General features: G+C 46.0%; 1 protein-coding gene across 1 annotated transcript in view; it reads left to right on the top strand.

Annotated features, from left to right (window-relative positions):
• The window catches only part of TWIST2 (twist family bHLH transcription factor 2), a 74,093-nt gene extending 53,359 nt beyond the window's left edge, over window positions 1–20,734 (top strand). The window contains exon 2 of the mRNA XM_084643812.1: window positions 20,019–20,734. The gene's annotated coding sequence lies outside the window, so the exon portion shown is untranslated. The remainder of the gene's footprint in view (window positions 1–20,018) is intronic.
• The last annotated feature ends 940 nt before the right edge of the window (window positions 20,735–21,674 follow it).

Raw genomic sequence — 21,674 nt, 5'->3', positions numbered from 1 at the left:
TGTGTGATCCTTCTGTGCCTCAGTTTCCCCTTCCACCTTTATCTGTCGAGACCATAAGCTTTTTGGGGCAGTGACTGTCTCTCACTATGTGTCTGCACAGTGCCTAGAGTGATGGGGCCATTGGATATAACTGTAATCTGAATAACAAGTTTGCCTATACACAAAATTATCTGCTTGCCTGCAAAATACACATGTGCAAGGACACAAGGGAGATATCAATTTTTTGCTCCTCATCATTCTCTCATTCCCCCTTCATGCTGTGCGTAACCCAGAGAGCTACCAACAAACAGTAGACATTCCCTTTCTGAAATGCTCCAGGGGTTAAATGCATATGGCTACCCTAAATTTGTTCCTCATTCGTTTTCTCCTACTATAACATACTGCCTTTACTATGCACATGCCAGTGTGATATTGCCTTCTAGTGGCTAGCCCGCAATGGGGTTCAATAGTTGCTACTGCTATGAGATATGGGAGTTTTCTGTAGAGACCAGTGGTTTGGGAGCAGCAGGACAAATGTTTCCAGATCTCAGATGCACATGTGATTTATACAGTAAGTGTGTCTGTTGTCTGCACACGCGGATTTGTTATATACTACCTACCTTGACTCTTTCATGAGAATTAAGAAACACTGCTCTTCGAGGCTAACCTGAACACAAAGAACTCTGAAAGCATGAGGCAGGCAGCTAGTAAATGCTGAGACAGCTAACGGAGTGTGCCCTGTGTGGATAGCATTGTGTACATATCCCAGCACGCACACACACACATATATATTGTGTTTGTGTATCAGGAGCTATGCAAACATTTTGGATAGAGGTAGGTGGGAAATGCTTTTCCCATCCTGTGAGGAAACTTGGAACGTACCCTAAACCCAGCAAGTAGCATGAGATTCCAGTCCAGATCTGTTTGCCTCAACGTCACCAGAACACCACTCACGCACCCTTTGGAAGGAGGGAACCCTCTGCGGGAGATTTAAGGCTGGATTCAGCAAGGCAGCTAAGCACCTGCTTAATTTTAAGCACATCAGTGGGACTATGCACATACTGAATGTTAGGTATGTGTGTAAGACCTTCGCTGACCTGGGACCTTAAGAAGCTCCACCGGGGAGATTCTCTTCTCTGAAAACATGAGGTGCTCTGCAGCTGAGGAAGGCAGGATGGGCATCCCCAGTTGTGGGGCTCTTAGAGAATGCAGCTGGAAAAGAGCCTCAAAGCCTCGGTAGAGAGACTCACACTAGCCTGCAAACAATAGCATGCCATCTTGAGCCCTCCCAGTTGCTGTGTAGGGATAGCCCTGTTCTAATGAAGTGTTTCTCCTGTAAACTTCCTCCTTCATCTCTTCCCAGCTTCCAGAAACCACGGGGGCTGTACACACTTTGCCTAGTCCCATGTTACAGAGATGAGTGCACACCTACCATGCACCCACAGCCAGCCTCACCCACCACATTCTAAAGGGCATAGGAGTGAGTCCCACTCTGGCTCATTTTAGCAGCTGCCGACAGAAACTCTTTCTCAGCTCCCAACTCACCTTACCGGGTGTTGAGAAACCCATTCCCCCAGCCTCCAATGGCCCTTCTAAGTCACAGCAGCAGTGTTTGACTGGCTATGGCAGTGCCAGCTCAGATACAAAATAGCACCACATACTGCCCTCTTTGTGTGCACCCTTCAGAGTCTTAATGAAAAAGAGCTACTGGGCCCGTTCAGAAGCAGGACTGTGGAAGGTTCATAAGGAGGTCAAAACAAAATCAATTTCCTCCCATACTAGGTCATACCCTGCGCCTCAGAATGGGCTATTTTCTTACTCAGTTGCAGCTTTCAGTTCCCAGCCATGGCAGCCCTAAGGATGTTCAAAACATGGTTGGAAGGAACATTTGAGGATAAAGTGTGCTTTCCACTCCCCTCGTGCTCAAAAACAGCTGGCTCAGACTTTAAAAACAAAAACAAATCACCTTCAGGCATGGAACATTCCAGCCCAAAGATAGCACGTCTCACCAAACGATGATAAGCAGATGAAGGCACAGAGTTAGGATGGAAACTCTTGTGCAACCCTGCACTGTACAATATGCCTAGCTAAAGCAACCATCGCCACAGCCACCAGGTTTGCTGCCCGCCATTTTGGCCACCACGCCAAGGACTGACCCAGGGGTTTCCAGAGGTACAAGTACATGCAGCTACAACTAAAAAGCCAATGTGAGAGCTGTGGGACAAATAGCCTCTGGGTTAGCCACAGAAAGCTCATCCTGGATATCTGAGGCACCCAATCACTTGAATCACCCCCCATACACACACTTATGTGCTGTCCACCAGCAGGGAAGGAACTGGAGACCCCCAGAGATCAAGCTAGAGTTGCTACAGCTTGAGCTGAAGAGGTTCAGTCCAGCAGTGACAGCTGTATATCCCCTGTGGATCGGACATACGTAATGTACACGGGTTATACAGGCAAGGGTGACAGAGGGGACCAGTTAACAAAAACTGAGTTATTTCCACATAGATCTGAAGGGAGGATTTTGCCCTCACCCCTTAGATCTCCATTCTGACTGAGCCCTGGGCAGTCAGGCCATGAAGATAAGATGGCCCCAGCCTCCAGATAGCCATGCATCATTACCTGTACTGCGAGTCCAGGTGTGGGGAGGAGAGCGGGGCTGCATGTCCAGTATCCATGCAGGCAGCAGGAGGGAGCAGATGGAGTCTCTGCTGGGTGGCTGTGAGGTGGGCAGTATGCTAGCTTGGGGTCTGGCCAGTGCAGCATAGAACAGCAGCCATGGGTGCCCTGTGAAGCTGGGGAGCATCCCCCAGTCACACATCATCTCAGTCCAGTCCCTAGAAGGTGGGACATTAGTTCTGTAATGGTCTGTGGTTAGTGCTGTGGGACTTCGCTCTTATATTCCTAATGGTTCCTGGACCTGGTGCTCTCTTGTGCCCTGAACTGCCCCTCTCTTCTGGCAGCAATGCTCTTCTTCATGCTATTGCAGGATGGGGAGAGCCACTGGCCCTTCTCATGCCCCTACATGGTGCTTTGGGGGAGACAGCAGCACCTGGGAGCAGGAATAGCTTAAGGGATAGGCTCTATCGGCCTGTGCCTAAGGCCCAAGGTTAATTGTGCGTTGTGTGAAAAAAGTATTGCCTCTTGTTTGTATTAAACCTGCTGCCTGTTAATTTCATTTTAGCATTGTGGAAAAGGGTCAATAACACTTCTCTATTCACAGCTAGGCACCTAAATACCTTTGAGAATCTGGGCCTAAGTCTCTAGCTCTCATAGTTAATGCCCAAAAATGTTACCTGAGCATAGCTGCTGCAGTGCTGCCTGCCTGAGTCTGCTGAGAGCCTGAGACACAACTGAACTTCCTCATTCATTTCACCAAGATGTTACCTCCAGGACCCACTGCTCTGGAGTGTGTCTAGCAGAGGAGTGGCCCCTTGCTGCTCATGAGTGGAAGTGGCCTTGCTGCTTTTCCAGGGTGGCAAAATGGACCTCATGCTACTGCCTGAGCAAGTAGCTCTCAGCAAATCCCATACCAGGGAGATAGCATGGGGGTGGGGCCCTGGGAAATCCTGTTTCTATAGCACCTGGCACAATGGGACCCTCTAGGGACTATGATGATAATTACAAAGATAATCTGACCACCTTGTTGTCTTGGGTTTCTCCTGCTTTTTTCCCTTTGGGATTTTTGTTTCCCTTTTATTTATGGGTTTTCACTGTGGGCTGGGGAGATTTGATTCTGACTGATTGTGGCTCTCTCTCTTTTTTTCCCCCTTGCCATTTATTTTTTTTAATATTAATTTCTTCCACATGTGTTTTGTTTCAGGGGGAGGAAGATGGTTTTAGGGCAAACGGAAAACATTCATATGAATAGTATTGATTTTTTTTTATTTATTTTTTTGGGTGGTGCTTTTGTGGGATGCAGAATCTCCTTCCTTAGAGGTTTTTAAGGTCAGGCTTGACAAAGCCCTGGCTGGGATGATTTAACTGGGAATTGGTCCTGCTTTGAGCAGGGGGTTGGACTAGATGACCTTCTGGGGTCCCTTCCAACCCTGATATTCTATGATTCTATGAATCTAATCAACAGGCAGCTCTGTCACTCAAAAGTTAGACTAGCGGCTGAAAATATAGCTCTCTGTTCCAAGCCCCAGAGTTAGTCAAAAATTAGCTTTGAAGTAAAGATACCACTAAAATGAATAGCATCAGGAGACTTCAAGAGCAGAGGCGGTCTGAGAAGGGAAACGTACAAAGGAGGGAAACACAAAACAACAGCTTAGATTCTGCAGGATGCAGCAAAATCTGCAGCAACACCTTAAGAACATAAGAAAGGCCATACTGGGTCAGACCAAAGGTCCATCCAGCCCAGTATCCTGTCTACCGACAGTGCCAATGCCAGGTGCCCCAGAGGGAGTGAACCTAACAGGTAATGATCTAGTGATCTCTCTCGTGCCATCCATCTCCACCCTCTGACAAACAGAGGCTAGGGACACCATTCCTTACCCATCCTGGCTAATAGCCATTCATGGACTTAACCTCCATGAATTTATCCAGTTCTCTTTGAAACCCTGTTATAGTCCTAGCCTTCACAACCTCCTCAGGCAAGGAGTTCCACAGGTTGACTGTGCGCTGAGTGAAGAAGAACTTCCTTTTATTTGTTTTAAATCTGCTACCCATTAATTTCATTTGGTGGCCCCTAGTTCTTATATTATGGGAACAAGTAAGTAACTTTTCCTTATTCACTTTCTCCACACCACTCATGATTTTATATACCTCTATCATCTCCCCCCTTAGTCTCCTCTTTTCCAAGCTGAAAAGTCCTAGCCTCTTTAATCTCTCCTCATATGGGACCCGTTCCAAACCCCTAATCATTTTAGTTGCCCTTTTCTGAACCTTTTCCAATGCCAACATATCTTTTTTGAGATGAGGGGACCACATCTGTACGCAGTATTCAAGATGTGGGCATACCATGGATTTATATAAGGGCAATAAGATATTCTCTGTCTTATTCTCTATCCCTTTTTAAATGATTCCTAACATCCTGTTTGCTTTTTTGACTGCCGCTGCACACTGCGTGGACGTCTTCAGAGAACTGTCCACGATGACTCCAACATCTTTCTCCTGATTAGTTGTAACTCAATTAGCCCCCAACATACTGCATATATAATTTGGAGTTATTTTTTCCAAAGTGCATTACTTTACATTTATCCACATTAAATTTCATTTGCCATTTTGTTGCCCAATCACTTAGTTTTGTGAGATCTTTTTGAAGTTCTTCACAGTCTGCTTTGGTCTTAACTATCTTGAGCAGTTTAGTATCATCTGCAAACTTTGCCACCTCTCTGTTTAACCCTTAAAGGAAGCATAGACTTTCTGCACCTGTGGATTTCTGTGACCGCTCCCATATAGACAGCAGCAGATGCAGTTCGGTTCAAAATATGCTCTGCAATGTATGTAATGGGAACTCTGTTATTGTTTTAAGTCAAATACAATCTGGCAATGAAGGATGTTTGGTCAGAAACCACATCCCTTCAGAGTAGCCTCAAAGGTAAATGCTCTGATTTCCATTGCTCCCAGTCACAGGGCTGCCGCTAGACAGAATGGGAACTCCTCTCTGGCTTCTCTCACCAATGGTGAAGCACAGGGGGTTTCTTCCTCTAACCTGCATAGTATTTTACTTCCCCAAGATTAAGGGCAGGGGGAGGAAACAGACGATAAACTTCTCGGTGGCTGCAAAAATCAATAACACCTGCTGCAGTTGTGAGCAGCTGGTTCAGAGAAATACAAAGCAGAGGTGCCCCAGTTTGTTGCCTGTTGCTCCTCCTCTCCCAGGGGCTGTCACTTAGGCAGCATGAGGCCTGAGAGCCGCTCCCACTCGGAAAACAAAAGCTATAGCGCTGACTGACGAAGGGGGAGAAGGCTAGCTCACAACCACGGACCTACGGGTGCTGTCTCTTTGCAGGATCCAGGCCTTAGGGAGGCTGTATGCAAGTCAAAAGTTAGTGTTTTCCCTGGACTGCACAATGCCATACGAGTGTAAGTAAGGGGGAATAAGATCCCTCAGGGGCTACCCAGAGCTCAGATCCAGGAACACAGGGGTAAGTGGGAGCTGCATATCTGCTATCCTCTCAAACTGAAGGGGTAGAAGGGAAACAAAGGGAGTCTGTGGTGTCACTGTAACCCATGGCTCCTGGTGTTCTGAGGCCTCCTTCCACAGGGGAGATGAGGCTATTACAGCGCATAGTCCAGAGCCTGCCTGTTTAGCTCAGGCTACAGAGGTGTGGAGGGGTTGTCAGGTCTGGGAAAGGTACTCTGAGCATCACAGATCTTCCCCAGACCTGAAGACCTCTGTGTGGCTTGAAAGCTTGTCTCTCGCACCAACAGACGTTGGTCCAATACAAGATATTACCTCACCCACCTTGTCTCTCTAATATCCCAGGACTGACAAGGCTACTACAACACTGCACACAGTAATTTACTGCTGATAGAGACCAGTAAATTACCACCCCTTCTGCCTGGAGCAAGGAGGTACAATTCTCTCCTGGCAAAGCTATGCGCTGCCCTGCGCTCAGGGCTTTGCCACAAATCTAGTCCCATGCAACCAAGTTACATCTCAGTAAAGGCCTGATCCTGCTGCATTAATTTGCACAGTAGTACCTCCCTGCCCCAGCAGCCCCTCTGATTTCAGCGGGTAAGGTGTTAGCAGGGAGGAGGAGTGGAAGAAGCAAGGCTGTTGTAATAGTGCCATGCTATCACTTACTTTCCCTTCCTGTCTGACTGATTCTCTGACGGAAGGTGATCTCCTCTCGCCTTCATTCAGAGACGCAAAGTGTGAGCCTTGATGGGAAATTATCTCAATAAACTAGGCACCATTGAAGGGCCTAACTACCTTTGCAGATCTGGGCTTCGAGCTTCAGCTTGTAGAAATCATTATAACACTACTGAGGCTGATTACGCCAGCTAGAGACCTGGCCCCACAAGTAACGAAGCATTTTCTGAAATGCCTAAAGAAATAAAAAGCACAGTGTTAAACTATTCGTATTAATTCCAGGTCTTCACAGTTTGATTTCAACCAATGCCAACTTCACCCTGTACAGCAAGCACCATGGGGCTTTGGGCAAATTTCCTTTTACCAAGTGTCTGCTGTTGCGGCCACATTGTAAGTCAGGTTCCACTGATGTACTACAAAGTATTAAGAGGCACCAAGTGAAAGGGGAACTTCAGAATAGTCTTGTGTGGCACAAGCTACAACCTACTAGCAGTGACGAGAAGCTGTTTTTGGTAGCGCTTTAAATGAAGCATTGCAGGCTGTAGATTTACCATAATTGTATCCTGTATGTTGACTGGGTTCAGTGGGTGGGTGCTGGGTGATACTGGTGGCCAGAAGGTTAGATTGCATGATCTAGTGGTCCCTTCTCACCTTAGAAAATATAATAGAGCCTTTCAGTGCCCATACAGTGTCCTTTTATAGTGTCTCCCAGCAGCAGATCACAAAATACCTTCTGATCATTAAGCCTTTCAAATTGCTGAGAGAGCCAGAGAAGTATTATAACGGAGGTCCAGAGATGCTAAGGCCCAAATTCTCAAAAGCTATTTAGGCACCTGACTCCCATTACCGAAATGGGAATAAAGCTCCTAAGTACCTCTGAGGGTCTGGGCCTAAGCAATTTGCCCAAGATCAAGAAAGGAAATCAAAGAGTACTGAGATCTGCAAACTGCCCACTCTGCACTTTAACCTCACCCTGCATTTTAACCATTCATCCTTCTATTAAAACATCTTAGTGTAACCCTTCCATCAGTTGGAGTCGACAGCAAGGGCTGGGTTTAATATCAACAATGCAACACAGAACCAGCTCAAGCCTCCACTCAGTAACCTGGGAGAATTACACACCACCTCCTGGGCACCTCTGAGAAGCAATACTTCCCTTCTCGCAAGCACAGAGTCTGAGTGTAGAAAAGAACCATTTAATACAAAGGGAGAAAGGAACCCGGCATTAACTTGGGAAAACATCACAAGCAGGATTCATAAGCATAAAATCACATAAAAACACTCACCCCAGAGTACATTAGACAGTGTCCTTTTGCCACAAACCAACAACCAAAAGTTCCTTTAACAAGCCCCCCTCTTCTCCCTCCACCACACCTCATTCACAGTTGTTGCCCTTAGTCAGTGAAGACCCAGAGTTCACAGGTGCATCTCCATGAGTTCATCTCCCACCCTGGCTGGGGCAGGAAAGGCACCTTCCTCACTCTGCTGTACAGGCACTCACTTCGCCATCAGCTTCTCCACCTCCTCTAGGATGTCTTGAGACCCCACCCCTGAACACAGCTCTCAGCAATTTCAGCCCTTAGTGGGGGAGCCCCACTCCTAGGGCACACTAGACAGTCTTTACTATCAGAGACACTGCCCCAAAGCAGGTCTAAGGCTTAAACCTGGTTCTCAGTAATATCAGCCCTACTAACCTGCAACAGAAAACTCTCAGTTGAGTCTTAATCAGCTCTACTATTATATGACAGAGACAGTAAACAACAAATCACATCTGCAACCTTTCATGGCATCCCAAACACAAATACCTCTCTCTCAACGTCACTGGGCTTTGGCACCCCAGCCCCTGCCTAGCAAGTGCAATTTAAGTGAGGGTGAGCCCCTAAGTGCAGGCCTGCCCAGCACAGTTGTGCTGCCACTGATTCACACAACAAGGATAACAACCCTTTATTACCTCTGCCCCTAATAACAAAGTGACTTGTGATCCAACACCAGCCAAAAACGATCATTTGGGCAAAGCATTCCCATCATGCTGAGCACCTAGGCAAGGTGGGTATGTCCATGCAAACAAGGTTGGCTCCTGAAGTCCTCTTCCCCCACTCATTACTAGATGTCAGGGGAGAGCTCATTCAGACCCTGCACAAGCAAAGTTTTGACCCTGAAAAGGAAGATTTGCCAGTGATTCCAAGCCATCCACTAGGACTTCTCTATTGCTATTGATTTGACATGGAAGATGCTTAGATAACACGGTGATAAGCAGCAGCATAAAACCCTAAGTTAAATAGCTGGATGGATCGGTTTACAATGAACTTGGTAAGCACCATGAAGCAGCAAACTGTTCGGAGTTTCTGAAGGCAATACACACTTGTACTGCTATTTCAGAGAGGCTATGCTGAAACAGTAGTCAGCTGATACCAGTTCTTGTTACTCTGCATTTGCCACACATAAGATCAGTGTCTGCTGGTTTTCCCTGGGCTAGTAGGAGTTAGGGAAGCTGTGTAAGCGATGCACTCAGGAAGGGAGCAGATGAGTACCTCAAAAGCAGCCACCAGCTGAATCCCTTGACAGGCTTTGAAGAGTGCCTTTCTCAGGATAAAAGGATAATAAATGTGTAGCAGTGCCTTGTAGAGGTAGGTGAAAGGTGTGGGAGAAAACACAGAAAAGTTGGTGTAACTCGATGACACCAGTAAGAGTCTATAGGAATTAAACAAAGTCCTATAGAAAATGCTGAAAATACTCAAGACTCTGAATCTTGACTATGCCGATTTACACCAGTTGACAATTTGGCCCTATAGCGTTTCACAGATTATACCAGCCTATAGTTCTGCTACACACAAAAACTGTTAAAAAGTGTTGAGGGCAAAAAGGGTAGGAAATACCAGGATTAAGGGGGCTTGCCCATCCTTAATTCAGCCCCCGAGTGTATTTGCAGTATAAGGCAGTCTTTAATTACATGATCACATACTGTTTTCCCACAACACCCCTGCCTCTTTCAGTGCCCATGGTGGACAGTGCTCAGAATGAGCACCCATTCAATATTGTGTTTTATCCTCATTGTTCAGTGTTCCGCCCTAGGCCTTATTTACTGCATACTATTCAAACCCTGCTCTGAAGACAGAATTATTACTTTCCCTATGTGCTTTTCTATGCTCCTCACTGTAGTATCTGAGTGGTTCACAAGCATGAATGAATTTATATTACAACACCCTGGGGAGATGACCAGTTAACATTATCCCCATTTTACAGATGGGGAACTGAGACACCGAGGGTATGTCTACACTGCAATTAAAAATCTGCTGCTGGCCCATGCCAGCTGACTCAGGCTCATGGGACTTGGGCTGCAGGGCTGTTTCATTGCAGTGTAGATTTCTGGTCTCAGGCTGCACTCTGAGCTCTGGGACCACAGCCACTGCCTTTCATTTTTCCTGTTGGGTGCGCCACCCCTGCTCCACCCTGAGACCCTGCCCCCACTCCTCCCCTTCCTGCAAGGCCCCTCCCTCACTCAGCCTCTTCCTGTTCCGTTCTTCCCCCTCCCCCCAGACCCTCCCCTCAATCCACCTCTTCCTGGCCCAGCCCCGCTCTGCCTCCTCCCCCCAGCAGCCCCTGCCCACTGACAAACAGCTGATTGGTGGGTGGCTGGTGGGTGCTATTTTTTTCCAAGGGTGCTCCAGCCTGAGAGCACCTCAGAGTCAATGCCTATGTCTGGGACTTTCCCACTTCACAGGGTCCTAGAGCCCAGCAGGCTCCAGCCCAAGCCCAGCAGTCTACAGTGCAATGAAAGAGCCCCGCAAGCCCAAGTCCCATGAGCCCGAGTCAGCTGGCACAGGCCAGCCATGACTTTTTAATTGCATTGTAGACAGACCCAGAGAGACGAAGGTCAAAAGTATCCACTAATTTTGGATGCCGATTTGAGACATTTAGGACCTGTTTTTTCAGAACACTTAGCATTACATAGCAATTTGTGTGTCCAATTCACAGCTCCCATTGACTTAACTTGTAGCTGTGAGTGCTCAGCACATCTGCAAATAAGCCCCACAGAGTCTGAAGTTGGATACCCAGAAAATGAGAAACACAGTTAGTGGCCACCTGTTAAAAATTTGGTTTAAGCAACTTATCCAGCCACACCCAGCAACTCAGTGGCAGAGGTAGAATCCAGTTCTCCAGGGCAGCTTTCAACCGCCTTAACCACAAAACCATGCTTCCTTTTCCTGTAATCCCCTTCCTCACTCACTGTACACCTTCCAACTACAGCAGCACATGAGGTTGGGGGCTGACAGACAAAACTCGGATTCACCTCCTGAGCAGGTCCATCCCGTGCACTGAATGAGACAGGACTCCAGTGGAGAAAAAAATAGCATGTGATCATGTAACGAAAGATTGTATCATACTGCGTACCCACAAAGGGCTCAATTAAGGTTTCACAAGCAAAAATTCTGGTATTTCCTAACTTTTGAGTGCTTAATTTTTCAACCTCCCTAATGTTCCTTTAATGTATTTTTTGTATATAATTTCCTAGGTAATTTAAAAAGCAAACTGAAAATACAGAAATTCCCTCATGTGGAATCACATTAACACCCACATGGGTCATCAGCAGGGTTGGACTCTTTAGATTCCAGCACAGGCCTCTGCCCCTTGAACCAATTAAGTAACTGACAGCAGTAATAGGTTGTCATCTTCTGAATAACAAAACTCCTTCATAAAGCAGTGTGAGGTCTGTGAATGAAAAGCACTATATAAAAACTAGGTATTATTATTATTGTTATAGGGACCAGCCACTGTAGGGCCATGACACACACACTTTGCCAGTGGGTTTCAGACAGTGTTATTGACGGTGGAGGAATGGTGAGACTCAGAAATCGTGGTTCCATTCCAGGTCTTGAGGGCAGTGTGCTCTAGTAGCTACAGGTTCTTCTGTTCCTCTTTCCCCTAAGCCTGACTTCTTCTACCCATTCCCTCCAGCCTGTCTTTCTCCTAGTCCTGTCTCCCTCCCTACCCCTCAGCCCAGTCTCCATGCACCAGATTTTCAAAATAGCTCAGCACTCAGGAGTTCCCATTTTGATATTGATGAGCAGCTTCTCAAAAGAGTTTAGCATGTAACAGTACAACAGAAAAGTACAGCATTATCACAAAGGTTTATCACTGCCTCTTCCTCCAGTGTCTTTGGTACTGTAATATTTTTGGAAGTTAAAGCGCTACATAAACAGGATTCCTCTGGGCCCTACCCCCCATGGGAGTTACCTCGGCCTTACTAAATATAAGTCCCATGGCCTTACTAAATATATCTTGAATGTGTAGCTGCATCATATACTGTATCACAGACAAATGCTTTTTGTCAGTTGTGGTGCACTTTGTTTGGAAGCTGAGAATATCCCTAGTAAATCTCTCTCCCCTCTTCTGACTGATTTATTTTCTTACATTTAGATACTGCCTAGAGTTTGTACCCATGCAAACAAACAAAATATCACACAGTACCAAAACATTGCAGGTACTTCTGAATAAAGAGACAACAATTGCAGTGAATATATGGGTCTATTGCTGCCAGCCAGACCTGCTCCCTTGTGGTATTGATCATTATTTCTGGAAGCATCACCAACCCATCAGATAAAATGACATTTTAGTCTAGGATATAAGAGAAGATACAGGCACCTGAGAGTAGGGCTATTTTGTTACTTTTATGTCTCAAATAAATAAATAACACTGGAGGCATGCGAAAATGCACACTCTTCTGAACGACACACTGGTTTTGCCCTATTCCTTTGAAATTAGACCCCCAGGAAAGTTTCAAGGCAAGCATTAATAGGTAGCTAATGCTGACCAGGTGCTCCTTGTGGAAAACATTTCCGCCCCAACAACAAACAAGGGGCTGTGGGAAGGATGGGGGTCGGAAATCACATTTTTAAAACATTTTCCTGTTGAAATGCTAATGAAAATGCAAATCAGATTCCATGGGGGGAGCAGGTATCGTTTCAATTTAAAAGGCAGGTTCACGGTGGAAGTAGCCATCGTTCTATCAGTAGCAACTTTGTAATTTTACTCAGAGGGCTGAATTCCCTCCTTTCCACCATGGCTCAGAGTCCCAAGGACTCATGGAGCTATATAAGCAAGGGATGGGTTCATGAATATAAAGGCACTGGAATGGGATTCAAAAGCTACATATTCAATTCCTGGTTCCCTCACAGACTTTTTGTGGGACGTTGGGCAAGTCACTTAATCTACCCTGTACTTCCATGCCCCGCATCTGTAAATGGGGAACAATATTCACTACCTCACTGAGATGAGAGTGAAGTTCATTGGGAGTTGCTCAGACACCACAGTGAGGAGAGCTAACTGGAGCCAGAGTGAAAGCTAGTGGTTCCACACAGCTGTCTGCTTTACAGCCATAGTCCACCCTGGTGTAAGGGTACAGCTCCGCTTCCTCAGTTGAGCCGCTCTTACTTATGCCAGCAGTGAATCCTGTCCTTATGGCGAGGCCCAGCACTGCCTGGCTTTGCTTTAAAGTCCTCTCACCCATACCATATAATCTGCAGTGTCACAGGCCCAGAGCCTCAAAGGTATTTAGGTGCCTAACTCCCATGGGGATAGGGCCCAGAGGAATCCTGTTTGTATAGCACTTTAACTCCCATGGGAGTTAGGCACCTAAATACCTTTGAGGATCTGGGCCACAGTCACTCTATAAGTAGCCATGGGCCAGAAGACTGTGTGGTCAAGTTCCCCACTGGCATATTCAAAAAGGCAGCCACTCCAATGCAGAGCTGAGGGGAGATGCAATCTCTCAGAGTTGCCTTTCACTTGACCCCAGGTGAAAGTCTGGGTCTCACAGCACGTATTGAAAAGAGCAGGGGCTATTCCTGTGATCCATACAAAGATGGTTCTTATCATAGCCTGTGCGTGAGCCACGGCTAAGTGCATAGCAACTGCCACATCTGCCCACACAGTCACTGCGTTATCAGTCCAGTTTCTCTCTCATCCCTTTCCAAAGTACTCCGTGCCCTGTGAAACCAAATCCTATACCTAGAGCCCACCCTAGCCGCTGTTTGCCAGGTAGGCCAGTCTGCCTACACAGTCTTGCACACTGTAAGGCAAGAAGGGACAATCATGATCATCTAGTCTGACCTCCTGCATATTGCAGGCCACAGAACCTCACCCAGCCACTCCTGTGATAGGCCCCTCACCTCTGGCTGAGTTACTGAAGTCCTCAAATCATAGTGTAGAGTTCCACCATTTATTCTAGTTCAAACCAGCAAGGAACCCGTGTCCCATGCTGAAGAGGAAGGCAAAAATCCACAGCATTTCTGCCAATCTGACCTGGGGGAAAATTCCTTCCCAACCCCAAATATGGCAATCAGTTAGAGCCTGAGCATGTGGGCGAGACCCACCAGCCACACACCTGGAAAGAATTCTCTGCAGTAACTCGGAGCCCTCCCCATCTAGTGTCCCATCACTGGCCAATGGAGATATTTGCAAATAGCAGTCATAGATGGGCCACATATATTGTAGGCAATCTCATCATACCTTCCCCTCCATAAACTTATCAAGCTCAGTCTTGAAGCCAGTTAGGGGCTGTTGTTTTTTTGGCCCCACTGCTCACCTTGGGTGGCTGTTCCAGAACTTTACGCCTCTGATGGTTAGAAACCTTCATCTGATTTCAAACCTAAACTTGTTGATGGCCAGTTTATATCAATTTGTTCTTGCGTCCTCACTGACCCTTAACTTAAATAACTCCTCTTCCTCCCCGGTATTTATCCCCCTGATTTATTTATAGAGAGCAAGCATATCTCCCCTCAGCCTTTGTTTGGTTAGACTAAACAAGCCAAGCTCTTTGAGTCTCCTCTCGTAAGGTAGGTTCTCCATTCCTCGGATCATCCCAGTAACCCTTCTCTTCACCTTTTCCAATTAGAAGTCACTCTGTCAAGGGAAAGATCTTGTAAATTAAAGCCGATACCAGGGTTACGGCAGGGGTGGCACCCCAGTACTCAGATTCAAACAAAACTGTGTCTTGGGGGATCTGCTTTCCGACAGACTGTATAGTTGTATCATCCAGCCTGATGCGTGATAAGATATCCTAGCTCTTACAGAGCACTTTTCTTCCATAGCGCTCTCAAAGGGTTTTACAAAGGAGGTCAGCATCATGATCCCCATTTTACAGATGGGGAAACTGAGGCACGGGTCAGGGAAGTGACTTGTCTCAGGTGACCCAGCAGGCCAGTGGCCCAGCCTGGAATTAAACCCATGTACCTTGAGTCCCAGTCCCTTGCTCTATACCCTTGGTCCTAACCCCTTTTCCTCAACCTCCTTGCCACAATTCCGTTCTCCCAATGCACTCCAGCCACCTCCTGAAGGGGGAGGCCTGGTAGCCCTGTGCACACTCTCCTCTATTATTGTTGAGAGAAGGGAACGGCAGGCCCTACACTCCATTCCCAGTCTGTGAAGGGCCAGCAAGTGAGGCACAATGCCCCCCAAAATCGACCTTCAAGGTAGCTTGTCACATGCCCATTTTCCCCCACCACCCTTTGTGCCTCAGTTTCCCCATATGGGAGACAGGTCTAATGCTTACCTACCTGAGAGGTGTGTTGAGAGGCTTAGTTCATTAATGTTCAATTAAAGTGCTGTGAGATCCACTGATGCAACGTGCTGTAATTCTGGACAGCCAGCTGAGATCCCAGGACTCCCCAGGATCCAGTTCACTTCCATTCCCAAGATTTATCCAGCCTCAGGCCAGATTCTGTGCTACACCATACAGGAGGCACAGCACAGGCACCCAGGGTCAGTGGTGGCTCTACACCCACCTAATATTGGGCTTGCTGGGGACTTAAATCCCTGGTGTAATTTAGAGCAGCCCCATGGCCTCTATCTTGCTAAATTGAACTGCCCAAACTAACTGGAATGGAGAGCATTCTGGCCACACCCCCAGCCACCCCTACACCAAATGCTGTGCAGGAAAGCAGAGTATGGCTGCCTATACCTTCCCATTATCAGCCTGAACCCCTTTCATCTCTACACCCAGTATATGGCTAATCTTGGGCTCCCTGACACCTTCCCCTCCCCATGCCTCAGTTTCCCTATGTGTAAAACGAGATTAAAGATACAGACCTCCTTTGTAAAGCCCTTTGAGACCTACTGATGCTAAGTGCTGCATGACATCTAGACATAGTACCATAGCATTTTCCCTGGACACGTGACACAGGGATTTAAGGAAGTGCAGTGTTTAACATTTGCTCCACCCCAAGCAAAGGACTATCCCATGGTGTCTTTCTCCTTCCTCTGCTTTGTTATTCCCCCCACCCTCTCCAACCAATGGGGCTGTAGCAACACAAGTGCAAAAGAAAGCCTTGTCTGTCTTCTGTTGGCACACATTCACACACGCAAGCCACTTCTGTCAGGGCACACCCAACATGTAAGCTTTTCTAAGTGGCCCTGGGCAGTCAGTCAAGTCCTGAACTCTTCTACAGAATGTGGGTGTAATTAGATAATTAATAACTTTTTTAAAAAGGCTAAATGGAAGCTTTCCTTAGAGAGAGGAAATAATTATATATCATTTTTGATATGTGAGCTGAGTCAGCCCTCGCAGGGGAGATACAGTGTCTTCCATGAAAAGCCAAAAAATTAAGCGGGGTGTCCCCTGGGCAGTCGTGGCTTACAGTGCTTGCCTCACTAGTCTGAGAAGCCGTGGCTGGGCAAATGAACAGCAGCATGTTCATTATTCTTCCTGCGCAGGAAGGAGTCTGTTGGCACAAGAGCCCCTGTTGTCCAGTCGTGCTGAAGCGAGATGAGCTCAATACTCCTTGGTGAGATTTAACCACCTGAGCCGAAAGGGTGTTTAGGAGACATTGTGCGGGGCGTGGGTTGGATGGACCCATGGAGCTAGGCTGAAGGGCCACAGATGGATTGAAATGATGAGCTTAACTGTGTGTTTTAAAAGGCCCTAGAGCCCTGGCTCTTTGGATTTGCCCAGGGACATCTAGCTGAAATTTGCTGACAGGCTGGAATGGTGAAGGTTAAACAACACAGTCAGCGCATTACTGATCGGCCCTACAGCTTCCCCAGGAACATGACGCATGGACCCAGACCCAGGTCTGCACAGGCTGCATGATGAGAGGGCTGCTTCCATCTCTGGATTTAAGCCTTTCGCTGCCATCCCGCAAGACACTCTGGAGAGGCTGTAGAGCTGCAGACTAGATTTAAGCTGTGCAGCCTGCTGTGGCGTAGAAATCAGTGGCCTTGTTTTTCTAAGTGCATGGAAGCCTGAGGCTCGCACCCAGACTACTGCCCCCAAAGGGTGGGGAGTAACTGTGTGTATTTGCAACAGGGGCAGCTTCATTGTACAGGGAGAACAGGTAGTCACTGTGAGTGGGTGCTTGGCATTGGCCTACCCCCACTCCCGTGAAAGTCAAAGGCAGTTTTACATTATTTTGCTTTAAAATGTAACATAAAATAGGCAAGTTCTCCTGAGCAGAGCATCATATCTTCACATGTTGTTTGATTAACAGGTCCCATGCAGGGTTTCTGGTACTTTGAATTCTCCAGGCTGGTGAGGGAATGGGGACAGGGAAAATTCCATCTGTACTTTAACATTCCAAATATGCAACCATCAGCACAAGATAAAGTGAGGGCATTTTGCCTCTGTACAGTAAAATAACTATACCTTGACTAGCCCGCATAGCAAAAGAAAAAAAAATGATGATGTGCCAGGTACTATATGTGTAACACTGACACACAGGCACCATTGGCTTGATTTCATAATGCAATATATAATGTGACACTCACTTTAAACATGTAATTCAAATAGGTATGGGTCACTGAGTCTCTTTCTCAGGCAAAACTATCCTGGGTAGTTCTTTGTTTGGAAAAGGTTTCTAAGGAATTAAAGGGTTAGGGTTTGGGTTTGGGTTGAGTTAAATGTGCTGGGAATAAATCCTGACAGGTGCATGTTGGTGTCACGGACATTCATGTAGCAGAAATCTTGCTTCTGGGCCAGAAGGCTGTGGTTCAAGTTCTGCGCCACAACTTGGGGTCACGTGACAGCTGAGAGGAACTCGTCCATTAGGGTTCACAGGGTTTTTAGTTAACCCAGATCAGATGGCTTGGTTGTCATGGGTTCATAAACTCCAGACAGTGGCTTGGAGCTTCAGATTCACATCAACACCCCCAGCCATGGAGGTTTTCAAATTTTGGTGTAAAACTTTCACACAGCCCTAGCTCGTATCTAGTGCTGGTTCTGCTGCACAGCACGGTACTTACAAAGGGGCTGCAATTATCAAGGGCATTAACCTGAGATCCCCTCTGTCCTTCTCTTAGCAGATGATAAAATTCCATAGCGCTTTTCTTAGGGAGTTGATAAAATGGCCCAGTGTTCTATGAGCATAACACTAGCCCTGCTTGTAAGTAACTGCATTGCCATGCTCAGATCCTCAGCTATGGGGAAAACGGTGGATGTGATATATCTTGACTTTAGCAAAGCTTTTGATACGGTCTCCTACGGTATTCTTGCCAGAAAGTTTAAAAAGTATGGATTGGATGAATGGACTATAAGGTGGATAGAAAGCTGGCTAGATTGTCGGGTTCAATGGGTACTGATCAACAGGCTCAATGTCTAGTTGGCAGCTGGTATCAAGCCCCGGGGGTCGGTCCCAGATGTTGGTCCTGGGACCGGTTTTGTTCAACATCTTCATTAATGGATTGCACCCTCAGCAAGTTCATGGATGACACTAAGCTGGAGGGAAAGGTAGATACGCTGGGAAGTAGGGATAGGGTCCAGAGTGACCTAGACAAATTGGAGGATTGGGCTAAAAGAAATCTGATGAGGTTCAACAAGGACAAGTGCAGAGTCCTGCACTTAGGACAGAAGAATCCCATGCACTACTACAGGCTGGGGACTGACTGGCTAAGCAGCAGTTCTGCAGAAAAGGACCTGGGGGTTACAGTGGATGAGAAGCTGGATATGAATCAGCAGTGTGCCCTTGTTGCCAAGAAGGCTAGCAGCATATTGGGCTGCATTAGTAGGAGCATTGCCAGCAGATCAAGGGAAGTGATTATTCCCCTCTATTTGGCACTTGTGAGGCCACATCTGGAGTATTGCGTCCAGTTTTGGGCCCCCCACTGCAGAAAGGATGTCGACAAATTGGAGAGAGTCCAGTGGAAGGCAACAAAATGATTAGGGGGTCGGAGCACAAAAATGATGCGGAGAGGCTGAGGGAACTGAGGGAATTTGATAGCAGCCTTCAACTACCTGAAGGGGGGTTCCAAAGAGGATGGAGCTCGGCTGTTCTCAGTGGTGGCAGATGACAGAACAAGGAGTAATGGTCTCAAGTTGCAGTGGGGGAGGTCTAGGTTCGATATTAGGAAACACTATTTCACTGGGAGGGTGGTGAAGCACTGGAATGGGTTCCCTAGAGAGGTGGTGGAAACGCCATCCTTAGAGGTTTTTAAGGCCCAGCTTGACAAAGCCCTGGCTGGGATGGTTTAGTTGGGATTGGTCCTGCTTTGAGCAGGGGGTTGGACTAGATGACCTCCTGAGGTCCCTTCCAACCCTAATCTTCTATGACTCTATGGCAAGTTTATATCCAGCATAAAATGCACCCTAATTAGCACACCTGAGTATCGCATCATATTATCATCATTCATGGAAACATCTAACCTTCTTTTTGACTCCTGCTAAACTCTTGGCCTTTAAAATCTCCTGTGATGGAGTTCCACTGCCAACATTTTTCCTCTCAGTAGTTTTAAGATGTATTATCATTTCATGTCTCTAGGTGGCTCCGGGTGTTGTGTTATGAGAGAAGGTAAACAGGAGCATCTGAATGACATTCTCTACACCATTCATCACTGCATCTATTTCTACCATGTTAGCTCTTGTTTGTGTCCTCACTAAGCTAAATAATTCTGAACTAATCCTAAAGTTCCCGTCCCTGAATGTCAGGAAGTCTATCTCACCTGGAAGGCTTTCCATACCTCTGTGGGTGCTTGTGGTGGTTTGAATCTGGATTCATGAAAGCAGCTCTGTTCAGGATAGCACTGTAATACATGCTTCACTTTAAGCCTATGTAGAAATCAATGGACTTGTTTTTAAAATGGATGGAGGCCTAAAAGACTGCTGGTGGGGTGGGGAGTAAACATTAAGGGTGTGTCAGTTTAGGTTTAAGTATAATCCTGAAAAAGAATAGATTTAGGCCTTGTTTTCCTGAATCATTGCCTTGATTTGTAAGAGAAAAGGGCTTATCAGAGAACAGGCATAGGAAGATGTCCAGTATGATATGTTTGTTTTTTCTCTCTTTTATTCTAGACTGTCCAGTGTCTGAGACTGAAGTGGAATTGGGACATATCCAAGTTTGTAGCCTCTGAAACCTTAATAACCTCAAGTAAACTGGTCCAAAAGAACCCTCTAGACCTCCCTAGCTCTGAACTCTTGCAGAGCACTTAGACTGAGTGGAAAAACAGCACCGAAGCGAATGGGCTGAAATTTTGCAACATTTCTCCCCAAGAGACTGCCCCAGAATGAAAGAAAAGAAAGGAAAAGAAAACCATGTTGATTGTGTAGTGTCGTTGGGTTTTTGTTTGTGGGTGTGTTTGGTTTTATTTTATTTTTTTCTGAACATCTTAATTCAGGAATACATTTATGAGAAATCTTTCGGGTTGGATTTTATCTTCCCTTTGCTGTATTCTTTTTTTAAAAATGTATATTTTTAACTCAAAATGATTTCTTGTACAATAACATCAAAACTGGACCAAGGCGCTCAGAAAAAAACCATCATGGCCTCCCCAAATCCTGCATGATTTGTTTCAAGTAAAGTCTGGATTACAGATTCTGCTCTCCATACACCCATCACCTCTTCCAATTGCTCCATGATTTGTTACAGCTCAACCCTTTGTTAATGTTTCATTTTCTGTTCCAGTGTATATGTTGCTTATTTGTTTTATTTATTGAGATATTTTTTAACAAGCTAAGAGACTGCAATGTGGCTGTGTATACTGCTTCTCTTGCCACTAAAAATAAAGATGTCCTGCAGCTACCGGAGGTATTTGATTTACTTTGTGATTTCACCGTCCAACACTTAAGCAAAAAGGACACTAAGTTCTTTATTTGTTACTTTCACCTTGTCTACATTTAAACTGCCACACCAGTCACTAAAATCAGTTTCACAGGTTATAGGGCTTACTACAGTGGTAATACAGTGAAATTCTATGTCTTGTGTTATGTAGGTCAGATTAGATTATCTAATGGTGCTGTCTGACCTTGGAATCAATTAAACCAGCACAAACCTCTATGTTTAATTGATTTCAGCCTGTCTTATATTTGGTTACTAACTGACTTAAGCTAAATGGATATAAGCCAAATTTAAACCAGTTTTAGAGTGTCCTCCCAGGGGTTTGCACTAGTTTAACTAAACTGATTTTAAATCATACCTTTGATGCAACTTTTATTAAAGTCAAATTCTTTCTTAAATAAAATATAATGCCACTTAACAGTGTATCTATTTCTGAATTACTTTCGCTAAAAATGAGCACTTCTTTTTTTATTGTGTACTATCTATATGATGGTAGTACCTAGAGGATTCTGTCAGCTAGGGGCTGTACTTAGTGGGTGAAAGTCCCTGCCCCAAAGAGCTTACACAGAACACATACAGATAAGTGAATTGCCCTGGGTCACAAAGCATATCAGTAGATAAACTAGGTCTGTTAACTGCCAGAGCAGTGGATTATCTCCCAGACCTTGGAAGTCTTCATGAACTATGTGTGTTTGGGAAGGCTAAGGCAGTAGTGGTGTTTTGCCAGTGAATGTCGTAATCATCTCTGTAAGTAGCAGGTTGACTCCAAAGCTAAGCTGCTTACAGGGAGGCTTAGTTCATCAAGTCGGTCACAAATTTTCCAATTCAGTATCAGCTCACAGTTGTTAGTGGTTTTTGCAAAAGCAATATTGTGACGTTAAATTATTGTACAG

Source organism: Lepidochelys olivacea, assembly GCF_965140295.1.
Source record: "Lepidochelys olivacea isolate rLepOli2 genome assembly, chromosome: 11".
Classification (NCBI taxonomy): domain Eukaryota; kingdom Metazoa; phylum Chordata; order Testudines; family Cheloniidae; genus Lepidochelys; species Lepidochelys olivacea.
The sequence above is the reverse complement of the archived record's forward strand: the minus strand, read 5'-3'. Positions and strand labels throughout refer to the sequence as shown.